At 47.4% G+C, this 22,856-nt stretch overlaps 1 protein-coding gene across 13 annotated transcripts in view; it reads left to right on the top strand.

Annotated features, from left to right (window-relative positions):
• Positions 1-22,856, top strand: part of LOC144597829 (tripartite motif-containing protein 2) — a 130,809-nt gene that overhangs the window by 40,593 nt on the left and 67,360 nt on the right. For 2 of the 13 annotated variants that reach the window (XM_078407563.1, XM_078407469.1), the window contains exon 1: positions 13,056-13,467. The exons of 6 other annotated variants lie outside the window; for them this stretch is intronic. The gene's annotated coding sequence lies outside the window, so the exon portion shown is untranslated. Of the gene's footprint in view, positions 1-13,055; positions 13,543-14,903; positions 15,043-22,856 lie in introns of those variants that run through there. 5 more of the 13 variants (XM_078407580.1, XM_078407571.1, XM_078407484.1 and 2 more) reach the window with 4 other exon arrangements.

Genomic DNA, 22,856 nt, shown 5'->3' with positions numbered 1-22,856 from the left:
TGTTGTGAATGGTCTATTGAACTTCTACAGGTGTACGGTAGAGAACATACTAGTTGCAACAAGACCTGGTTTGGCAACTCAAACGCTCGGAACTGAAGGAGATTGCAATGTGGTAGACACTGCCCAGTTCATCACTAGTGCCGACGTCTACTTTTGAAGGTATTTATTCACAAAATGCTGGAGTAACTCAGCAGGTCAGGCAGCATCTCAGGAGAGAAGGAATGGGTGACGTTTCGGGTCGAGACCCTTCTTCAGACTGATGTCAGGGGGGGCAGGACAAAGGAAGGATATAGGTGGAGACTGGAAGATAGAGGGAGATTTGGGAAGGGGAGGGGAAGAGAGGGACAGAGGAACTATCTAAAGTGGGAGAAGTCGATGTTCATACCACTGGGCTGCTTGTTCCTCCAATTTCCGGTGGGCCTCACTATGGCACTGGAGGAGGCCCACAACAGAAAGGTCAGACTGGGAGGGGGAGTTGAAATGCTCGGCCACCGGGAGACCAGTTTGGCCAACGCGATCCGAGCGCCGAGCCTGCGCTTGGTTTGAATCTATCGGAAGCACTGCCTCAAAAAGAAAACTAATAACATCAATGACCCAGAGCACCCAGGCTACCTTCTCAGTTGCTGCTGCCACCAGGAAGAAGGTGTAGCAGTCTTAAACCCATGACCAGCAGGTTCAAGAGAGTTAGATAGAGCTCTAGGGGCTAGCGGAATCAAGGGATATGGGGGGGAAGGCAGGCACGGGTTACTGATTGTGCATGATCAGCCATGATCATATTGAATGGTGGTGCTGACTCGAAGGGCCAAATGGCCTCCTCCTGCACCTATTTTCTATATTTCCATGTTTAAGAATAGATTCTTGCCAACCATCATCAGGTTCTCTCACCTCCGCAACTATGATCTTTTATGAACTGTAGCTTTACTAGGTTAAACTAGTAAACCTATGCTATTGAGGGCGTGCAGCATAGGTTCACCAGGTTAATTCCCGGAATGGCGGGACTGTCATATGTTGAAAGACTGGAGCGACTAGGCTTGTATACACCTGAATTTAGAAGGATGAGAGGGGATCTTATCGAAACGTATAAGATTATTAAGGGGTTGGACACGTTAGAGGCAGGAAACATGTTCCCAATGTTGGTGGAGTCCAGAACAAGGGGCCACAGTTTAAGAATAAGGGGTAGGCCATTTAGAACTGAGATGAGGAAAAACCTTTACAGTCAGAGAATTGTGAATTGGAATTCTCTGCCTCAACCTTTTCAATCAGAGAATTGAGAATTGGAATTCTCTGCCTCAGAAGGCAGTGGAGGCCAATTCTCTGAATGCATTCAAGAGAGAGCTAGATAGAGCTCTGAAGGATAGCGGAGTCAGGGGGTATGGGGAGAAGGCAGGAACGGGGTACTGATTGAGAATGATCAGCCATGATCACATTGAATGGCGGTGCTGGCTCGAAGGGCCGAATGGCCTCCTCCTGCACCTATTGTCTATTGTCTATTTGGTTGCACCAGACTCTGATTTTTGCACTATTATGGTTACCTCGTATTGGGGATATTTATTTATTTATTTATTGTTTCTTTGATTATTATATTTACGTTAGTACCTTAATGGGTCTGTTAGGCTGCAGCAGGTAGGAATTTGATTTTGGCACGCATGACGATTAAATACGAAGGTAGACGCAAAAAGCTGGAATGACTCAGCAGGTCAGACAGCACCTCGGGAGAGAAGGATTAGGTGACGTTTTGGGTCGATACCCTTCTTCAGACTGAGAGTCGGAGGAAAGGGAAACAAAATACTCTTGTTTACAGCGGAGGGCATCAGGGACTGAAGACAAACTTGGTGATTGGATAGGAAATGCTCACCTGAGCACCCTGTTGGCATGAGATCAAGCAGACTGCAGTAAAATGTAACAGCATGGGAAGAAAACCATTTTGATTGGTGGTACGCTAGGATCAGTACATTAGGAGATAAAGGGGAGTTTGTTCTGTTAGAACAGGTTTCACTTGACTAGGGCTGGGGAAACAGACCCAGCAAATCTAATAAGCAGAGATGGGGATAATACTCAACATTAAGCATTAAGGTGAGAATGAATGGAGATTTAACGAGCCGAGGCAGGTCATCGAGTTGTACAGGCTCTTATAGAGACGGATAAAATTATGAAAGGACTGGACAAGCTAGATGCAGCAAAAAAATGTTCCCAATGTTGGGGGAGTTCAGAACCAGGGGCCGCAGTCATAGAAACATAGAAAATAGTTGCAGGAGGAGGCCATTCGGCCCTTCGAGCCAGCACCGCCATTCATTGTGATCATGGCTGATCAGAAGAATAAAGGGGATGCCATTTAAAACGGATGTGAGAAGAAACTTTTCCACCCAGAGGGTTGTGAATTTGTGGAATTCTCTGCCACAGAGGGCAGTGGAGGCCAATTCGCTGGATGTATTTAAAAGAGAGTTAGATAGAGCTCTAGGGGCTAGTGGAATCAAGGGATATGGGGAGAAGGCAGGCACGGGTTACTGATTGCGGATGATCAGCCATGATCACAATGAATGGCGGTGCTCGAAGGGCCAAATGGCCTCCTCCTGCACCTATTGTCTATTAACGTGAGAATGAATGGAAATGTAATGAGCTGAGGCAAGTCATGGAGTTGTACAGCCCAGAAACAAGCACTTCTGCTCACCCTATCTGTATTGTCCTCTGTTGCTAACATTAGGACAATGTTTTGCCTGCTTTGCCTTTTCATCTGCCTATCTAAATGCATATTGAACCTGGATGAAGAAGGGTCTCAACCCGAAACATCGCCCATTCCTTCTCTCCCGAGATGCTGCCTGACCCGCTGAGTTACTCCAGCATTTTGTGAATAAATACCTTCGATTTGTACCAGCATCTGCAGTTATTTTCTTACACTATCTGTTGCTCCACTGCGATTTCTCCTCAAGGTATGTCCACTTTGAAGAAGTTCTCCTCCTCTCTTCGACGAGAGTTTAGCGAGTCTGAAGAAGGGTCTCGACCCGAAACGTCGCCCATTCCTTCCCTCCCGAGATGCTGCCTGACCTGCTGAGTTACTCCAGCATTTTGTGAATAAATACCTTCGAATTGAACCTGGTGATCGTATCTCATTCAACCGCTTATGGCAATGAGAATTGGATATCAACCACTCCGTGTTTTTTAAAATCCCCTCCGTTCCCTTTTAAAACTCCTCTCACCTTAAACCTCTGCCTTTGTGTTTTTGGTAACCCCTCCAGGCGTAGCACAGTGGGTAATGAATAAACCAAATGTGATAAGAGCAGATAAAATGTTCACCAGAAATAATTCTGCAATCAGTTGGTAATATGGTAGCAAGTTCTAACAAACTAGTTGTTAACAGATATGATATAGTTGGGGACATGGCTCCAGGGTGACCAAGGCTGGGAGCTAAACATTCAGGGTTGTAGATATGTATGGGGCTGCGCCTTGGAAGAATATAGAGGTTTTGCTGTCAGATTGTGTATTTGTATTTGTGATATGATGTATTGTGAACACATCAGCTGCAAAGGGGTGTCCAGGGAGGGTGGGTGAGGGTTATTTTTGTTGTTCTATATAAAAAACAAAATGGAGGGGAATGTAATGCATTATGTCAATCGTATTGTATCTTTCCCACAATAAAAATAAATATTATTAAAAAAGAACCGTGAAATAGCCAAGGGCAGAAAACGCTTGTTGGAGTTGTGTACAGACCACCAAACAGCAGTAGTGAGGTTGGGACTAGCATCAAACAGGAACGTGTGGCAAAGGTAGAGCAGTTATCATGGGTGACTTTAATCTACATGTATTTACAGCCAACCAAATTGGTAGCAGCACCAAGGAGGAGGATTTCCTAGAGTGTATACGGGATGGTTTCCTAAACCAATATGTATAGGAACCGACTACAGGGCAGGCCATCCGAGACTGGGTATTGTGTAATGAGGAAGGATTAGTTAGCGATCTTGTTGTGCAAAGCCCCTTGGGCAACAGTGACCATAATATGGTGGAGTTCTGCATTAGGATGGATGGTGACACAGTTACAGTCCCCTCCATAATGTTTGGGACAACGACCCATCATTTATTTATTTGCCTCTGTGCTCCACAATTTGAGATTTGTAATTAAAAAAAATCACATGTGGTTAAAGTGCACATTGTCAGAAGCCATTAAAGGCCATTTTTATACATTTTGGTTTCACCATGTAGAAATTACACTCAGAGAGAGTGGTCGGCGTGGACTGGTAGGGCCGAACGGGCCTGTTTCCGTGCTGTAGTTGTTATATGGTTATTACAGCAGTGTTTATACATAGTCCCCCCCATTTCAGGGCACCATAATGTTTGGGACACAGCAATGTCATGTAAATGAAAGTAGTCATGTTTAGTATTTTGTTGCATATCCTTTGCATGCAATGACTGCTTGAAGTCTGTGATTCATGGACATCACCAGTTGCTGGGTGTCTTCTCTGGTGATGCTCTGCCAGGCCTGTATTGCAGCCATCTTTAGCTTTGAGAAACTCCTTTGTTGCTTTAGCAGTATGTTTGGGATCATTGTCTTGCTGTAGAATGAACCGCCGGCCAATGAGTTTTGAGGCATTTGTTTGAACTTGAGCAGATAGGATGTGTCTATACACTTCAGAATTCATTATGCTACTACCATCAGCAGTTGTATCATCAATGAAGATAAGTGAGCCAGTATCTTCAGCAGCCATACATGCCCAGGCCATAACACCCCCACCACCGTGTTTCACAGATGAGGTGGTATGCTTTGGATCTTGGGCAGTTCCTTCTCTCCTCCATACTTTGCTCTTGCCATCACTCTGATATAAGTTTTAATCTTCGTCTCATCTGTCCACAAGATATATCTAGACAAACTAATATAATATGCCAACAGTAGCTAGCCTAAACATAAATGGCTCCTACACACCGGCCCCAAATTGTTCTACAATGAAACGAAATGCAGCGTATTGAGGAGGGATGTGACATTAGGGATGTGCAAGGAGCTAGGGTACGAGAGTAATCCAGACCTACAATTGCAGAAGCGTTTCTGCCAGACCACATATGGAACATTGCATGCGGTCTACCTAGTTTAGTTTAGTTTAGAGATACAGCGTGGAAACAGGCCCTTCGGCCCACCGGGTCCATGCCAACCAGCGATCTCCGCACATTAACACTATCCTACACCCACTGGGGACAATTTTTACATTTACCAAGCCAATTAACCTACAATCCTGGAGCGTGGGAGGAAACCGAAGATCTCGGAGAAAACCCACGCAGGTCACGGGGAGAACGTACAAACTCCGTACAGACGGCGCCCGTAGTCGCGGTCGAACCCGGGTCTCCGGCGCTGCATTCGCTGTGAGGCAGGAACTCTACCGCTGCGCCACCGTGACCGCCAAAAAAAAATCTCTAGCCTTACTTATTGCATGATATCCAGATTAGAAATCCAACACCTTTTCCATGACGTTAGTGATTTCTTCTTAGGGTGAACCTATGGAATTCTCAGTTCCAGGGTCACTTGCAAGGCTATGATAGGTAGATTTTTCAACCATGGGAATCAATACAGGAATCAAGGAAGAAAGTTGATATCGGATTTAAAGGACAGCAAGAATTACCCTTGCTTGTAAACATAGAAACATAGAAACATAGACAATAGGTGCAGGAGGAGGCCATTTGGCCCTTCGAGCCAGCACCGCCATTCATTGTGATCATGGCTGATCATCCACAATCAGTAACCCGTGCCTGCCTTCTCCCCATATCCCCTGATTCCGTTAGTCCCTAGAGCTCTATCTAACTCTCTTTTAAATTCATCCAGTGATTTGGCCTCCACTGCCTTCTGTGGAAGAGAATTCCACAAATTCACAACTCTCTGGGTGGAAACGTTTTTTCTCACCTCAGTTTTAAATGGCCTCCCCTTTATTCTTAGACCGTGTGGCCCCTGGTTCTGGACTCCCCCAACGTTGGGAACATTTTTCCTGCGTCTAACTTGTCCAGTCCTTTTTTGATTTTATACGTTTCTATAAAAGATTCTATAAATTGTTTCTAATTTATTTGTGGGCTGTTAAGATGGAGATTCATTCTTTCAGTACGCTTTGATCCATGTGGATTACTGTTTGCAATGTGTTCTTTGTTGTGGTCAAAAGCCCAATAGAAGAACATTTTCACAGAGGAACCACCAGCATAGCTCCCAGAACTAGCTCTTACTTTTAGGGTGGTCACGGTGGCGCAGCGGTAGAGTTGCTGCCTTACAGCGAATGCAGCGCCGTCGACTCAGGTTCGATCCTGACTACGGGCGCTGTCTGTACGGATTTTGTACGTTCTCCCCGTGACCTGCGTGGGTTTCCCCCGAGATCTTCGGTTTCCTCCCACACTCCAAAGACGTGCAGGTTTGTAGGTTAATTGGCTGGGCAAATGTAAAAATTGTCCCTAGTGGGTGTAGGATCGTGTTAATGTGCGGGGATCGCTGGGCGGTGCGGACCCGGTGAGCCGAAGGGCCTGTTTCTGCGCTGTATCTCTAAATCTAAAAATCTAAATCCAATGAGCTAAATTGCTGGCCATGACAGAGTTCCAAGATGCAGTCATCAGATCATCATCTTAAGAGTTGTACAGCATAAAGTGAGCCCTTTGGAAAACTAATCAAGTGATTATAGGTTTGTTGCCTTTTCTTCAAGTTGGTTCAAATCTCTTGCTATTTTAAGGGTCCTATTTATCGTAAGTGGCTACGTGGAATAAGCTTCATTTCAACTTGTAATCTTGGTCCTATATTTTAGGCTTGAAGTCAGGAGAAGAGAATGGAGCTTTCCTCAAAAATGTTGTTGTTGTTGTTGTTCGTCCTTCGGGTTCGAAGATGACCATGACTTCACTTTCAGTTGGTCATTTTTTCTCTAAAATAGAAAGCGTGGTTTATACAAGTTGGAATGTGGCACGTTATTAATTGGCTTCATATTTAAGCTGGGGATCCGGTTCACGGGCATCAGGGCGTGTCCACCGCCCGGCGTGTCTGGGGGGGGGCAGACCTCCTCCGAGACTTCTGTAGTTCAGCCCGAGTCTGCAAGGCGCTCAGTTTCCGTGTCTTGCCACAAGGAGGCACTACAGGAGGCTTACTGTTGGAGAGGCTTTGCCCCGACAGAGAGTATAGAAACATAGAAAATAGGTGCAGGAGGAGGCCATTCGGCCCTTCGAGCCAGCACCGCCATTCATTGTGATCATGGATGATCGTCCACAATCAGTACCCCGTGCCTGCCTTCTCCCCATATCCCTTGATTCCGCTATCCCCTAGAGCTCTATCTAACTCTCTCTTAAATCCATCCAGCGAATTGGCCTCCACTGCCCTCTGTGGCAGAGAATTCCACAAATTCACAACTCTCTGGGTGAAAAAGTTCCTTCTCACCTCAGTTTTAAATGGCCTCCCCTTTATTCTTAGACTGTGGCCCCTGGTTCTGGACTCCCCCAACATTGGGAACATTTTTCCCAATGTCTCGGCTTTCCACATTGTTTAGTTTAGTTTAGAGATACAGCGCGGAAACAGGCCCTTTCGGCCCACCGGGTCCGCGCCGACCAGCGATCCCCGCACATTAACACCATCGTACACCCACTTGGGACAATTTGTACATTTACCAAGCCAATTAACCTACAAACCTGCACGTCTTTGGAGTGTGGGAGGAAACCGAAGATCTCGGGGAAAACAACATCATACTTGCCACAACATCATACTTGCCAATGTCTAACTGAGCCTCAAGCTCATCCACTTTATTTTTGATACTTTGCGCATTTAAATACAACACTTTAACTCCGGCATTCACCTCCCCTCTCACACCGGTCACAATTGGCCCTGACCGTACTCTCTTATCCCTTCTAGAACTTCCCTCCCCATTCATTCGAGAGTCCTTTGCAATTTCTCCTGTATTCGCTTCCTCTTTAACTCCATCTCCATATTCCCAGTTTGTCAACCCCTCCCCCCCACTACTTAGTTTAAAGCCACACGTGTAGCACTAGCAAACCTGCCTGCCAGAATGTTGGTCCCCCTGCTGTTAAGGTGCACTAAGAAGGGAGCAGTAGCAGTCGGGTCTATGGAATCAGGCCTGGCTCTGAGGTTACAGCGGGGTGGGGTGAAGTAAGGCAAAGTTCTAGTGGTAAGAGACTCATTAGTTCGGGGATAGACAGGCGATTCTGTGGCTGCAAACGAGACGCGGGGATTGTGGTCTGAATCCCTCGGGTGCCAGCGTCCAGGTTGCCTCTGAGCAGCTGCAGAATATTCTCACTGGGGAGTGCGAGCAGCTGGAAGCATTGTGCATATTGGCACAAAAGACATCTATCTATATACTATAGGAAAATAACATGCAGATGCTGGTACAAATCGAAGGTATTTATTCACAAAATGCTGGAGTAACTCAGCAGGTCAGGCAGCATCTCGGGAGAGAAGGAATGGGTGACATTTCGGGTCGAGACCCTTCTTCAGACTATACTAGAACTCCCGTTTGTTTGTCCCTGGACTACGGCCAAAACGGTACACGATAGCGCGACAATTTTAGGCCCACCTTACTCACCGTCGTCCCTTTGGTGCTAATGGGAGACGTTTCATTGAAATCGGTGTTATATTTTTATAAAGTTATTCACAATTTTAAAGTTTAAATTTATCTCCTAGGGAGGGAGGAGGGAGGGAGAATATGGGGGATGGAGTGGGGGGGGGATAAGGGGGGTTGAAGGGGATGGAGTGGGGGGAGGGGAAGGGGAGAGGAGGGAGGATAAGGGGGGTTGAGGGGGATGGGAGTGGGAGGGGGGAAGGGGGGGGGGAGGAGAGGGTGCTGTACCAATGCAGGAGAGGATTGGGCCCAACGGGTCCACTTGGTCTAGTAGTTAGTAAAACCGGTGAGGTGTTGCAGAGTGAATATAGGGAGCTGAGCCAAGGTTTACAAAGTAATACCTTGAGGGTGTGATCTCTGGATTACTCCCATGGTGGAAGGTAGGAACAGACAAATAGGTTAGATTCGTGGCTGAGGAGTTGGTGCAGGGGACAGGGATTTAGACTGTTGGACCATTGGGATTTTTTGTGAGGCAGAGGTGACTTGTGCCAATAGAGAATAGACAATAGGTGCAGGAGGAGGCCATTCGGCCCTTCGAGCCAGCACCACCATTCAATGTGATCATGGCTGATCATTCTCAGTCAATATCCCGTTCCTGCCTTCTCCCCATACCCCCTGACTCCGCTATCTTTAAGAGCTCTATCTAGCTCTCTCTTGAATGCATTCAGAGAATTGGCCTCCACTGCCTCTCTGACTGAAAAAGTTTTTCCTCATCTCCGTTCTAAATGGCCTACCCCTTATTCTTAAACTATGGCCCCTTGTTCTGGACTCCCCCAACATTGGGAACATGTTTCCTGCCTCTAACGTGTCCAACCCCTTAATAATCTTATACGTTTCGATAAGATCCCCTCTCATCCTTCTAAATCCAGTGTATACAAGCCTAGTCGCTCCAGTCTTTCAACATATGACAGTCCCGCCATTCCGGGAATTAACCTTGATGTTCCACGCCTTGAGAACAGAGGGATCTCGGAGACAAAGTTCATAGCTTACCGAAGGTGGCAGCACCGGTGGATAAGGTGGTAAAGAAGGCATGTGGTTTGTCTGTGCTTCGTTGCTAGGGGCATTGAGTCAGGAAGTCATGATACAACTCTTAAGGCTTTGGTGGGGTTGCATTTGGAGTATTGCGTGCAGTTCTGGTCGCCCCATTGCAGGAATGGTGTGGGGGCTTTGGAGAGGGTGAGGATGAGGTTTACCAGAACGCTGCCTGGATTAGAGGGTCTCAGCTACACAGGGAGAGGTGCATAAACTTGGATTCTTTTCTCTGGAACGTCGTGGGTTGAGGGGAGAGTTGATACCAGTACACCAACAAGTGTAAGATGGACGAGGACAGACACGCGGAGTGAGGACGCCGCTGCCGTGGGGAGGCACAGAGGAGGACCCGGCGTGGGGGACCAGCGTGAGGGAGGGGGAAGAACAAAGAGAAAACTGGTGGGGGGAGTTTGTAACTTTAAGTGCCCTTTATGGGCGACTATTTGCATACCTTGGGGCAGTACGCAAGCAAAGGATTTCACTGTGATTTGTCACATCTGACAATAAAACATCCAATTCAATTCAATAAAATTATTAGTGGCAAAAATAGGGTAGACAGAGCCTTTATCCCAGGGTGCAAATGTCGAACATGTCCAACTCATTGTGTGGTGCAGTGGTTGAGTGTAGTTTAGAGTATACTGCCCTGGTTTGACCCTGTCTCAGGGTGCTGTCTGTATGGAGTTTGTATGTTCTCCTTGTGACTGCGTAGATTTTCTCCGGCTGTTCTGGCTTCCTCCCATGTTCCAAATACAAGCAGGTTTGTAGATTAATTGGTTTCCGTAACATGTCCTTAGTGTATACTAGACCAAGTGGACCCGTTGGGCCCAAACCTCTCCTGCATTGGTGCAGCACCCTCTCCTCCCCCTCCCCCTCCTCCCTCCCCTCTCCCCCTCTCCCCTCCCCCTTCCCCACCTCCCCTCTTCCCCACCTCCCCCACTCCATCCCCCTCAACCCCCCCCTTATCCTCCCCCCTTCCCTACCTCCCCCCTTCCTCACCTCCCCCACTCCATCCCCCTCAACCCACCTTATCCTCCCTCCTTCCCCTCCCTCCCTCCCTCCCTCCCTCCCTCCCTCCCTCCCTCCCTCCCTCCCTCCCTCCCTCCCTCCCTCCCTCCCTCCCTCCCTCCCTCCCTCCCTCCCTCCCTCCCTCCCTCCCTCCCTCCCTCCCTCCCTCCCTCCCTCCCTCCCTCCCTCCCCCTCCTTCCCTCCACCTCCCTCCCCCCCCCCTCTCCCTCCCTAGGAGATAGATTTAAACTTTAAAATGTGAATAACTTTAAAAATATAACACCGATCTCAATGAAACTTCTTCCATTAGCACCAAAGGGACGACGGTGAGTAAGGTGGGCCTAAAATTGTCGCGCTATCGTGTAACGTTTTGGCTGTAGTTCAGGAACAATACTGAGGGCGGCACGGTGGCGCAGCGGTAGAGTTCCTGCCTTACAGCGAATGCAGCGCCGGAGACTCAGATTCGATCCTGACTACGGGCGCCGTCTGTACGGAGTTTGTACGTTCTCCCCGTGACCTGCGTGGGTTTTCTCCGAGATCTTTGGTTTCCTCCCACACTCCAAAGACGTACCGGCATGTAGGTTAATTGGCTTGGTAAATGTAAAAATTGTCCCTAGTGTGTGTAGGATAGTATTAATGTGCGGGGATCGCTGGGCGGCGCCGACCCGGTGGGCCGAAGGGCCTGTTGCCGCGCTGTATCTCTAAATCTGAAAAAACCAAATAAATAAACAAACAAACAAGAGTTTTAATATATAGATAGGATAGAACTAGTGTGAACGGATGATCGTTGGTCATCCAGCCTTTCCAAGTGTAGGTGGGACCAGAGTAGATGGGGCATGTTGGTCGGGGTGGGCAGGTGGGACCAGTGTAGATGGGGCATGTTGGTCGGGGTGGGCAGGTGGGACCAGAGTAGATGGGGCATGTTGGTCGGGGTGGGCAGGTGGGACCAGAGTAGATGGGGCATGTTGGTCGGGGTGGGCAGGTGGGACCAGAGTAGATGGGGCATGTTGGTCGGGGTGGGCAGGTGGGACCAGAGTAGATGGGACATGTTGGTCGGGGTGGGCAGGTGGGACCAGTGTAGATGGGGCATGTTGGTCGGGGTGGGCAGGTGGGACCAGAGTAGATGGGGCATGTTGGTTGGGGTGGGCAGGTGGGACCAGAGTAGATGGGGCATGTTGGTCGGGGTGGACAGGTGGGACCAGAGTAGATGGGGCATGTTGGTCGGGGTGGGCAGGTGGGACCAGAGTAGATGGGGCATGTTGGTCGGGGTGGGCAGGTGGGACCAGAGTAGATGGGGCATGTTGGTCGGGGTGGGCAGGTGGGACCAGAGTAGATGGGGCATGTTGGTCGGGGTGGGCAGGTGGGACCAGAGTAGATGGGACATGTTGGTCGGGGTGGGCAGGTGGGACCAGAGTAGATGGGGCATGTTGGTCGGGGTGGGCAGGTGGGACCAGAGTAGATGGGGCATGTTGGTCGGGGTGGGCAGGTGGGACCAGAGTAGATGGGGCATGTTGGTCGGCGTGGGCGGGTTGGGTGTGAAGTACCCGTTTCCGTGTTGCATGCCTGACTAATTTCTCAGCCACAGTGTCTCTAAATGGGGAAATTGTACAAACCAACTGTAAATCAAAGAGCTAAAATCAACTTTAGAAAAATATATCTTGCCTCCTGGAGCTCAGAACGTTGGTGTTTTAATATACTCATTCCAACATATTTGTGCTTCGATTGGGCATTTGCATGCTGCTTTTAAAAAAAATGTCTTTAGATATACAGCGCAGAAACAGGCCCTTCGGCCCACCGGGTCCGCGTCGCCCAGCGATCCCTGCACACTAACACTATCCTACACACACTAGGGACAATTAAAAAAAAAAAAACATTTACCAAGCCAATTAACCTACAAACCTGTACGTCTTTGTAGTGTGGGAGGAAACCGAAGATCTCCGAGAAAACCCACGCAGGTCACGGGGAGAACGTACAAACTCCGTACAGTGCAGCATCTGTAGTCAGGATGGAACCCGGGTCTCCGGCGCTGCATTCGCTGTAAGGCAGCAACTCTACCGCTGCGCCCTCTTTATAAGGATGGTTTCACAATAAAGGAATACGCTCAAAATGTTAAATAAATTATCACAATGCATTCATTATTCATTAAAAGCTGTCGCATGACTTCCTTTTCTTGTGAAGCGTTCTTGGGGATTTCGTGCATTTGCGTTAGAGAGCGTTGAAATAATGCAATCCTTTTGTTCTGCATTCATTTCTCATGTGAATTGTTTCTGTGGGTGTTGATTAAGATTCGCCGCGGTTCATTCGACATGTTGTCGTCAAAGGAACCCCACTCGTTTATTCTGAAGGTGGCACGTTGCCCATCGACTGCCATTATTCCACGGGCCTTTACGATCTGATCGCTGATTGACACCAGGCTAGCAAATCTCTTTGCAGCTGACTGCTGCATCCCTATCCCAGTATGCTTTGCATGGTTTACTGCAGTCTGTTAGCACAGCGAGAAAGATGCACTCAGTAAAAATGATTTTGCTTCTGGACTTCTCAGGCAGTGAAACGGTGCTTGTTTCTGCTTTAGAAAAGTTGCCACTGTAGTCACCCCTGTTCGGCTTTTGTTTTTTTTCCCCCTTTTGTCCTCAATGTATACGGAGCGTCGCTGGGTGAAGAGAGATATGCCTTTGCTCTAAGAATGGCTGTATTATGGTAGGATTTGCATGTCATTCATTGCCTGAAACAGAATTCAACACAATAGCTCGAAACAAGATCTTCTGATTATCTAATGACTATCTAAGAGTACAGCTGTAAGCCTTACTGGATTATTTAATGAATGTTGGCCTCTTCTGTGATGGATATCATTTCTGTGAGAATATGGGTAGGTGTGAAGGTTTATTTGGAATATTATTATTTCTGGATTCGGCATGTTGATTTACGCTCAGAGACGAGTGTGGTGAGTTTTGCTTCCATTTGGAAATATTTTTCATTTTGTAATTTATCTATCTATAACGTGAGTTTTTATTTTGCAACAGTCATTTATAAATTACTCACCATGTAACCACTGCGGTGATTCCAATCCCTTCTGCAGAACTGCAGTAATAACCCTGTGTAGTCTGTTCCCTTCCCAAAATATATTTTTACCAGACTTTAGATGTACCAGATGTACTTAATTATTCAACGTGTAAAACTCCATTAATCCAGTACGCTCGGGATTTTGATGATGCTGAACCAGCTTACGGGTGTTCCAGTTAATACTCCAGCACAATTGAATTTTTAAAAAAAAATGATATTGGACAATTGAATAATAAACTGTGAAAGTAGGCACTGGCTTGGGGAGCAGGACCTTGTTTAAGAGACATTGAACAGTCAGGATTTACGAATTAGCAGACCAAAGGAACCATAGTTGCTTGTTGACACCGAAGATCGACACAAAATGCTGGAGCAACTCAGCGGTTCAGGCAGCTTCTCTGGAGAGAAGGAATGGGTGACGTTTCGGGTCGAGACCTTCAGAATCTGTAGGAAGGGTCTCGATCCGAAACGTCACCTAATCCATCTTCTTCGGAGATGCTGCCTGACCTGCTGAGTTGCTCCAGCATTTTGTGGCTATCTTGGGTGTAAACCAGCATCTACAGTTCCTTCTTACGGGATTTAACGAATTGCTAGACAGTGGGTTATTGGAGTTTTAGTTTCCATGGAAAGATCAAATGTCTAACGTAAGAAAAAAAATAACCGATGATTCCCTGTCTCTCAGGTAGACACAAAAGACCAGTCTGAAGAAGGGTCTCGACCCGAAACGTCACCCATTTCTTCTCTCCAGAGATGCTGCCTGACCCGCTGAGTTACTCTAGCACTCTGTGTCCATGTTCTCCAGAGATGCTGCCTGACCCGCTGAGTTACTCCAGCACTCTGTGTCCACGTTTTCCAGTGATGCTGCCTGACCCGCTGAGTTACTCCAGCACTCTGTGTCCATGTTCTCCAGAGATGCTGCCTGACCCCCTGAGTTACTCCTGCATTTTGTGTCTACCTTCGATTTAAACCAGCATCTGCAGTTTTTTTTCCCTACGCATTCCCTGTCGCTAAATAATCTCCTTTTAAATATGGGATGCAAATGATAAAATAAGAAAGAGCTTTGGTCACTTCCAGCAATAGGATGCAGAAGTACATTTTCCTTTTTGAGTATTTTGGCAAGAAAAGGCGCATGCAATGTAATCGAGTCTAAACTTAATGAATGTGGGATAAAGTCAGATGATGAAACTGTCAAAACCATCATGTTTGCTATGGTAACAATATGAACTATTCTGGTTTATTGGCCAGATTGGGAATAAATAGGACAGAAACAGCACATCAGAGATGATACCCATACTCAGAACATCCAAAGAGGAAATAAAGAAGTTGCAGTGAGATAGAGCCCATCATAACCTCAGGACCATCTCAAAGTGCTTCACAGTCAGAGGTATTTATAAAAATACGGACAGTTATGTAATGCATCCTGTTTTGTGCACTGGATGTAAAGTCCCAAATTGCAGTGTGATGAATTATGGTTTGATTTATAAATATTGATTAGGATTTGGGGGAAAGAAAAATTGCTCTTTATTTAATTTTTTTTATACACCGATCAGCCAAAACATTATGACCACCTGCCTAATATGCTGTTGGTCCTCCGTGTGCAGCCCCATACGCAGCAGGGTGCGATGCACTGTGTATTGTGACACATCCCTCCCGTGACCACCATTAACATTTTCTGTGACTTGTGCCACAGTCGACCTTCTGTCGGTTCGGACCAGACGGGATAGCCTTCGTTGCCCTCGCGCATCGATGAGCCTTGGGCGCCCAACACCCTGTCTGTCGCCGGTTTGTGGTTTGTCCCTCCTCGGACCACTGTCGGTAGGTACTCACCACTGCTGACCGGGAGCACCCCACAAGCCTTGCCGTTTCAGAGATGCTCTGACCCAGTCGTCTGGCCATAACAATTTGGCCATTGTCAAAGTCGCTCAGGTCTTTACTCCTGCCCATTTCTCCTGTATCCACCACGTCAACTTCAAGAACTGACTATTCACTTGCTGCCGAATATATCCCACCCCTTGACAGGTGCCATTGTAACAAGTTAACTAATGTTATTCACTTCGCCTGTCAGGGGTCATACAAGAAAATAACTGCAGATGCTGGTACAAATCGAAGGTATTTATTCAGGGGTCAGGGGTCATAATGTTTTGGCTGATCGGTGTATATATAAACAGTTCCTTTCTCTTGTGAGTTGTGTTTTTAGTGAAGGTATTCTCTCAATGTTGTGAGGGTCGGGAGTTAGATTTGAGCTTGAATCTAATGAAGGTGAAAGAATGGCAATATCTTGGGATAGCAGGCGATTTTCAGGGGAGCATGCAGTTTCTAAGAAGCTGTTTCTTTGTTCTTTGTGGTGGCAGAGTTAAGGATTGAGAAGAAGCTGTCAGAGTGTTCGCAGTGATGAATTACTGTGCATTGTCTGTGCTCACTGCCACCCGAGGGTGATGAAAGAATCAATCGTTAGGCTGCTGATAGATTGTTATTCGTGCGCGTTGTTTATTTTATGCGTGATATGACTTGTTGTTGGCGCTGCATTTGCCCGGGTAACTGGAGAGTATTTATTCCATCATGCTCCCAACTTGGGCTCTATCCACGGAAGATAGAACAGTATAGGACCAGGTCCTTTGGCCCACAATGTCCCTGCTGAACACGATGCCCGGTTAGACACAGGGTGCTGAAGTAACTCAGCGGGTCAGGCAGCATCTCGGGAGAGAAGGAATGGGTGACGTTTCGGGTCGACACCCTTCTTCAGATGCTGCCTGACCCTGCTGAGTTACACCCCAGTGTCTACCGTCGATTTTAACCAGCGTCTGCGGTTTCTTTTTCCTACTCATGATGCCGGGTTAAACCCATCTCTGTCTGCGTGTGAACTATGTCCCTTTACTGCTCGCACATCCGTGTGTGAGGCAGAATTATCTGCCTCGGAAGGCAGTGGAGGCCAATTCTCTGGATGCTTTCAAGAGAGAGCTAGATAGAGCTCTTAAGGATAGCGGAGTCAGGGGGTATGGGGAGAGGGCAGGAACGGGGGTACCGATTGTGGATGATCAGCCATGATCACATTGAATGGCGGTGCTGGCTCGAAGGGCTGAATGGCCTCCTCCTGCACCTATTGTCTATTGTCTATTGCCTTTCTGAAGCCTTTTAAATACCACTTTCACACTGCCTCCACTGCTATTCGTGGCATCATGAATGAATGTTCCAGGCACCCACCTGTCTGGTATCTTGTATCAGCCTCTAATCCATCCTGTGCAAAGCTCTTGTAATGGGGAGACTAGCACCACACCCATTGCTCCGAATGCAGCCTAACCCAAGTGCTATAAAACTGCAGCATAAACTCCCAGTCTCTTGTATGCAATGCGCCCACCAACGTAGGCAATGATACCATCGACAATCTATTTGTGTCGTGGAAAGGTTTGGGAAGGGGGTGAGTCAATAACTGTGGGATACCCAGCCCCGTCTGTATTTCAAGCTCCAATATTTGTGTGGTGGTTTAGTTTAGTTTAGAGATACAGCGCGGAAACAGGCCCTTCGGCCCACCGGGTCCGCGCCGACCAGCGATCCCCGCACACTAACACTATCCTACACCCACTGGGGACAATATTTACATTCACCAAGCCAATTAAGCTACAAACCTGTATGTCTTTGGAGTGTGGGAGGAAACCGAAGATCTCGGAGAAAACCCACGCAGGTCACGGTTGAACACCTACATGTTGATTGTGGGGGATTTTGTGAGGGTTCAGCCTTTTAATAGAGAGTACGGACGGATTGTCAGTTTAGTTTAGTTTTTGTCACTTGTACCCTGAAACAATGAAGTTTTTTTACATTGTGTGCTATCCAGTCAGTGGAAAGACTATACATGATTACAATCAAGCCGTCCTCAGTGTACAGAGAAACATAGGTGCAGGAGGAGGCCATTTGGACCTTCGAGCCAGCACCGCCATTCACTGTGATCATGGCTGATCATCTAAAATCAGTACCTCATTCCTGCTTTTTCCCCATATCCCTTGATTCCGTTAACCCTAACAGCTAAATCTAACTGTCATGAAAACATCCAGTGAATTGGCCTCCACTGCCTTCTGTGGCAGAGAATTCCACAGATTCACAACTCTCTGGGTGAAAAAATGTTTCCTCATCTCAGTCCTAAATGGCCCACCCCTTATTCTTAAAATGTGACCCCTGGTTCTGGACTCCCACAACATCGGGAACATTTTTCCAGCATCTAGCCTGTCCAATCCTTAAAGAATTGTATATGTTTCTGCAAGATCCCCTCTCATCTTTCTAAATTCCAGTGAATACAAGCCCAGTCGACCCATTCTTTCAGCATACGTCAGTCCCGCCATCCCGGGAAATAACCTGCACTCCCTCAATGGCAAGAATGTCCTTCCTCACATTACAGACACAACACAAAGGGAATAATTAATGTGCTGGAAAGAACTGCTGATGGTGGGTTAAACGGAAGATAGACACAAAATGCTGGCGTAACTCAGCGGGACAGGCAGCATCCCGTTCCTTCTCTCCAGAGATGCCACCTGTCCCGCTGAGTTACTCCAGCATTGTGTCTAGAAAGGGAAGTCTGGTCTACCCCAACAGCTGCTGACGACATTCTACCGCTGCACCACAGAGAGCATCCTAACACATGGCATCCCTGTGTGGTACCTCAGCTGCACGGAGGCGGAGAGGAAAGCTCTTCAGCGCGTAGTCCATAGAGCTCAGAGGACCATCGGAACACAGCTACCAGCCTTGGAGGGCATCTACAACACACGATGCCTCAGAAAAGCCACCAGCATCCACAAAGACTCCTCACACCCCTGCAACAGTCTGTTCGAACTTCTACCATCGGGCAGACGATACAAGGCCTTCTACGCCCGCACCTCCAGACTCAGGAACAGCTTCATCCCCAGGGCCATAGCTGCTATGAACCGGTCCTGCTGAGCCGGATGGTCACATCGCACAGTGAACCGGCACAGACCTACTTGCACTTTATTCTGTTTTAAAACTGTTACAATTTGTTTCATTGGGTTGTTTAAATTAATACTGACTAGCTAATTGATTTATTGCATCATATGGGAGGGGCATTCCCAATCTCGTTGTATCCCTGTACAATGACAATAAAGATATATTGTATTGTATTGTATTGTACTGCAAGGTAGCGTCCCATTAAAGATAGTCCGAGGGTCTCCAGTGAGGTAGATGGGAGGTCAGGACCGCTCACTAGATGGTGGTAGGATGGTTCAGTTGCCTTGGTAACAGCTGGGAAGAAACTGTCTCTGAATCTGGAATGCCAGCCAAGCATTCTGTATCTTTTGATGCAAGTTGTTGTTGGAGCTGGACACTCCCTTGCTGGAAAGAGCCTTATTTAAGAAGCAGTAGAGAAATGTTGGGCCTTTGACACGTAGAGAACATTAAACAGTACAGCACGGAAATGGGGCCTTTGGCCCACAATGTTTGTGCCAAGCAAGGCGAGATCACTTTGATGAGATTATTCTACAGTTCTCCCTCTCCTGGGAATATAAGGAGCATGCATGGAAATCACAAATAATTGCAAGAATAATCAGGTTAAAGTCAAAGGCAACTTACATAGAACACAGAAGGACACAAGGTGCTGGAGTAACTCTGAACAGTAGGTTAATTGGCTGGGTAAAATGTAAAAATTGTCCCTAGTGGGTGTAGGATAGTGTTAATGTGCGGGGATCGCTGGGCGGCGCGGACTCAGTAGGCCGAAGGGCCTGTTTCCGCGTTGTATCTCTAAATCTAAAAAAAAACTCCGATGTTCGCGGGAAGACAATGTAGTTCATCCATTCTCTCCTTGCGGCTGAAATGCCCTGATCCAGGCAACATTCCGGTAAACCTCCCACTGCCCGAGGAATTCCTGCAGTCGGATTTCTGCTCACAAAGCACCCTGGCCTCAGGAACTCTTCGCACTGCAGCTGTCTATCTTTGCCATGTCTTGCAACTTGTCCGTCACAGAGCAGCGTCTGTGGATAGCCCGAACTCTGTATTCAAGGAGCAAACGTTGGCACCTTGGTCCACACACCACCCTCCCCCCCCCCCCCCCCCCCCCCCCCCCAGTGTCAAAAAGCTGCCCCTTGGGTCAATTTCTCACCTGAAAACACTGCCTCTATTTGTGATATAAGTAAATAACTGCAGATGCTGGTACAAATCGAAGGTATTTATTCACAAAATGCTGGAGTAACTCAGCAGGTCAGGCAGCATCTCAGGAGAGAAGGAATGGGTGACGTTTCGGGTCGAGACCCTTCTTCAGACTTTTGTGATGCCTCTATTTGTGACAAAAAGGTCTGTGACCAGTGAAGTAACATGCAGTTGATATGACTAATTGTCAAATGCATTAAGGTTCGCAGAAGTCATTCAATAAGATTCCTGCTGACAGGTTAATTGCAGAAAATAAATGTTCATGCAGGTAACACAATGACATAGATTGGCAGGTGGGCGGGATCTTACACAGGACAGAGGTAGGTGGGAGGTTAGAGGTTGGTGTGGAGGGTGATGAGAGAAAGTGCAATGGACAGAATAGGCAGGGGAAAGGCAGAAGGCGAGGAAGGAATGTTGGGTCTGATCAGATATATCCAAGGGCACTGTGGGCAGCAAGAGAGGAAATTGCTGGAGCCCTGGCTGAAAGTGTCAAAGGTTGTCCAGGTGGCTTTCAGGATAGGGTCGAAGTTGATGATAAAATTGTCGAATGCAGTCAAAAGCACCAATAATGGTAGCATATCATTTACTAACCTCCACATTTCCAGTGTAGGACGGAACTGCAGATGCTGGTTTAAACTGCAGATAGACACAAAAAGCTGGAGTAACTCAACGGGATAGGCAGCATCTCTGGAGAGAAGGAATGGGTGACGATGCGACCCTTCTTCAGACAGTCTGAAGAAAAGTCTCGACCCGAAACGTCACCCGTTCCTTCTCTCCAGAGATGCTGCCTTGGCCTGAGTTACTCCAGCTTTTTGTGTCTATCTACATTTCCAGTATAAGAAAATAACTGCAGATGCTGGTACAAATCGAAGGTATTTATTCACAGAATGCTGGAGTAACTCAGCAGGTCAGGCAGCACCTCAGGAGAGAAGGAATGGGTGACGTTTCGGGTCGAGACCCTGATTTCCAGTGTTCCTTTCAGATGATATGGCCTTTCCAATAAATTTTTGGTGTCTGCTGTTTGTGATGGACTCGTGTGAAATTCAATGATCGTGACCTTAAGTGATTACTGCGGCACGGTAGCGCAGCGGTAGAGTTGCTGCTTTACAGCGAATGCAGCGCCGGAGACTCAGGTTCGATCCTGACTACGGGTGCTGCACTGTAAGGAGTTTGTACGTTCTCCCTGTGACCTGCGTGGGTTTTCTCCGAGATCTTCGGTTTCCTCCCACACTCCAAAGACGTACAGGTTTGTAGGTTAATTGGCTGGGTAAATGTAAAAATTGTCCCTAGTGGGTGTAGGATAGTGTTAATGTACGGGGATCGCTGGGCGGCACGGACTTGGTGGGCCGAAAAGGCCTGTTTCCGGCTGTATATATATGATATGATATGATATGATAATTGTTTCAACAATCCATTATAAGTTCATCTATTAGAATCAATAGGAAAAAAAAAACCTGCAGATGCTGGTTTAAATCAAAGGTTGACACAAAATGCTGGACCCTTCTGAAGAAGGGTCTCGACCCAAAACATCACCTGTTGGAAAGTCTAACATGGGCAGGACATGCACAATAAATGGTAGTGCTTCGGTGGGGGGGGGGTGTTATAGAGTAGAAGGATCAAGGAGTGCAGATGCATGGTTCCTTGAAGGTGGAGACACAGGTAGATGGGATGGCCAAAAAGGTTTTTGGCACATTGGCCATCATCAGTCAGAGCGTTGAGTGTAGAAGATTGACCCAAAAAGCTGGAGTAACTCAGCGGGTCAGACAGCATCTCGTGTCTGACTCGCTGAGTTACTCCAGCCTTTTGTGTCTACCTTTGATGTTAACCAGCATCTGCATTTCCTTCCTACCAATTGAGGTTAGAAGTTGGGAGGTCATGTTGGAGTTATTATTATTATTAAGATTATTGAGGGGTTGGACACGTTAGAGGCAGGAAACATGTTCCCAATGTTGGGGGAGTCCAGAACCAGGGGCCACAGTTTAAGAATAAGGGGTAGGCCATTTAGAACTGAGATGAGGAAAAACTTTTTCAGTCAGAGAGTTGTGAATCTGTGGAATTCTCTGCCTCAGAAGGCAGTGGAGGCCAATTCTCTGAATGCATTCAAGAGAGAGCTAGATAGAGCTCTTAAGGATAGCGGAGTCAGGGGGTATGGGGAGAAGGCAGGAACGGGGTACTGATTGAGAATGATCAGCCATGATCATGTTGAATGGCGGTGCTGGCTCGAAGGGCCGAATGGCCTCCTCCTGCACCTATTGTCTATTGTCTATCTATGACGTTGGTGAGGCTGCGTTTAGAGTATTGTGTTCAGTTCCTGGCACCATGTAACAGGAAGGCTGTTGTTAAGTTGGAAAGAAGATTTACATGGATTTGCATGGATGTTGCCGGGACTCAAGGCTCTAAGCTATAGTGAGATGTTGAGCAGGCTGGGACTCTTTATTCGTTGGAGCGCAGGAGGATGAGGGGTTGATCTTTTAGAGGCGTATAAGATCATGAGAGGAAGAGATGGATAGACGCACAGAGCATGGGAATTGAGAACCAGAAGGTAGAGGTTTAAGGAGAAGGGGGAAAGATTTAATAGGAATCTGAGGGGTACCTTTTCCACACAAAAGGTGGTGGGTGTATGGAACGAGCTGCCAGAGGAGGTAGGGACTACAGGTACTCCCCAGGTTACGATGGTTTGACTTGCGATAGTTCGACTTTGCAATGGTGCAAACGGCAGCGACCCATAGCGAGCCTTTTGCTCGCTTCTGGCCACGTGACCGCGCGTTTTCAACGCATTTCGACTTACAATACTTTCGGTTTCCGATGGGTTTCTCAGAACGGAACCCCATTGGAAGCTGAGGAACACCTGTATTGGAACGTTTAAGTAACAATTAGACAGGTACGTGGATAGGACAGATTTAGAGAGAGATATGGGCCATATGCAGGCAGGTGACAATAGGCGCAGGAGGAGGCCATTCGGCCCTTCGAGCCAGCACCGCCATTCAATATGATCATGGCCGATCATTCACAATCAGTACCCCGTTCCTGCCTTCTTAGAAACATAGAAAATAGGTG

Source organism: Rhinoraja longicauda, chromosome 1 (assembly GCF_053455715.1).
Source record: "Rhinoraja longicauda isolate Sanriku21f chromosome 1, sRhiLon1.1, whole genome shotgun sequence".
Lineage (NCBI taxonomy): Eukaryota > Metazoa > Chordata > Chondrichthyes > Rajiformes > Arhynchobatidae > Rhinoraja > Rhinoraja longicauda.
This window is presented reverse-complemented; position numbering and strand designations above follow the sequence as displayed.